Source organism: Schistocerca cancellata, chromosome 2 (genome assembly GCF_023864275.1).
Source record: "Schistocerca cancellata isolate TAMUIC-IGC-003103 chromosome 2, iqSchCanc2.1, whole genome shotgun sequence".
NCBI classification, from domain to species: Eukaryota; Metazoa; Arthropoda; class Insecta; order Orthoptera; family Acrididae; genus Schistocerca; species Schistocerca cancellata.
In genome coordinates this window covers 588014009-588015996 of record NC_064627.1, presented here as the reverse complement: position 1 = coordinate 588015996, position 1988 = coordinate 588014009, and positions in this window count along the sequence as shown.

Below are 1988 nucleotides of genomic sequence, written 5' to 3'. Positions count from 1 at the left end.
TTGGATAAATCATATTCTGAATTTTAAATAAACATCTTCAGTTGACATAGGCATTCCATTAATACAATTCAGTTTATCTGCAATCACAGTTTTCCTTAATTACAAATCGTAGTCAGAGATGTTAATCCTTTTAGAAGTCCAATATCTACAGTAACGCTATTTCTTTTTTAAATTGATTTAAAAAAAGGCATTTAACTTTGTGCATTGTACCCCATGATTACAAATAGATCTTTTTAAATGACATAACTATCAGTGAAGTGCATTACACATTGTTCTCAACTAACTCTTACTGAAACTACTGATTGCTAATATAATTTCAGTAGGAACTTATTATGAATTGTCTGTTGAATGTTCAGTATAATGAGTTACTTCAATCTTTTCTTAATTGTTCTGCCTTTGAATTCACTGTTTAAGTGCAGCCTATGAATCCACATGACAATCAAAAAATGATCACCTCCACTTTTGAATCAACTGTTTATAGTTCGAGATACTACTGTGTATAACAACCTGTTTTTTCTTATTTTTACATTAATGAAATATTCTTCTCCTTTCTTGAACCTCTAATTATATTCCTACATTGAATTAACTTCCAGATATCAAATCTCAAATTATTGGACTTTCTAATTTAGAGTCTGATAACTTTTGAATATACTTCAGAAATCACTGTAGGTGCTTCATCTTTACCGACAGTATAAATCGACACAAAGAGAGTGAAACACAAAGAGTGTAACATTCACTATATGATCATCTCCGAAGCAGTGGTTATAATATTATATTTCATCAATTATGTCAACACTTATCAGTTTGATAAGAGTCTTGGCAAAAGCTTCCAAGGCATAATTCTGTCAGCTGGCTGTTAGCTGGACTGCAATATCAACTGGGTCTGGACAGCTCCATGATTGCAGCACACTTCTGAAATACCTTGCCTCTCTCGTGGGCCCTGTATCAAAATTTTTGGTGAGGCCGCTTTACCCCAACGTGACGAAGCTGAAATTGAGGATTGAGATTTTTCACTGAAGAAACAAAAACTCTCAATTTGAGTAAAATGATTACTGTAGTTATTGATTAAGTATAAGTTACATAGGGAAGTAATTATTTAAAATGAATGCTCCTAAGAGCCAAGTTAGCCAAACAATTCAAATATATGCTTTTCTCACCTTTTGTGGCAAATATATTTATTAAATCATCCATAGCTGAAGATGATTTTAGTTTTTCCAGGTGTTCTGCCTCTGTAGACAGCTCTGACAAGTCTGAAAGCTGTTCTTGGCTCATTTGATAGTTTTTAATCAGTTTTAATTTCTACAAACTTTTTTCAGCTGTTGCAGTTGCTACAGGAAGCGTCAGAAGTGGGAAACATACTGTTATTACATCAGGAAAACTGGATGCAGGGCTACTGAATTTAATCAGTAATAATTCTGTAGATTCCTTAATGGAATTTCAGTTTTGAAGCACGTTTTCAAAGAAATTAATTGTTCATCCGGATCAAATTTCATGTCTTTACTGATTTTAGAAGTCAGTTTCCCACTTCCTGTCTCATTATTTCATTTGAAAATGATAGAGTGTTTCTCTGGTTGTAACACTTCGAATATATTACTAAGGCTATAGAGGCTTCGAAGTCTTTGTTGAGTTTGAGGAATTAATATATCTAAACAGCAATCGCACACATTGACTTTGAAGTACAATTCCAGGTCTGAAATTCTGTCTCCTGATAACGCATCAAAATATAGCTTCATCATCTTCTGTCTCTTATTTTTGAAAACATTGTTACCCCTCACTCTTTTGCAAGGTCTTTAGACTGTTTAGCATACCATGGAATGAGTTTTTGATTTCTTATTTCACTCAGTCTAATCAAAATATTACTCAGTAAAATACTGCCTTTCTGTAAGTCATTATTTTCATGCTGTAGAACCTTAGAAATCGGATTACAAATAATGAATTAAAAAAGGCAACAAGCACTATAAAATCATAGATCTCTAAAATATTAATTT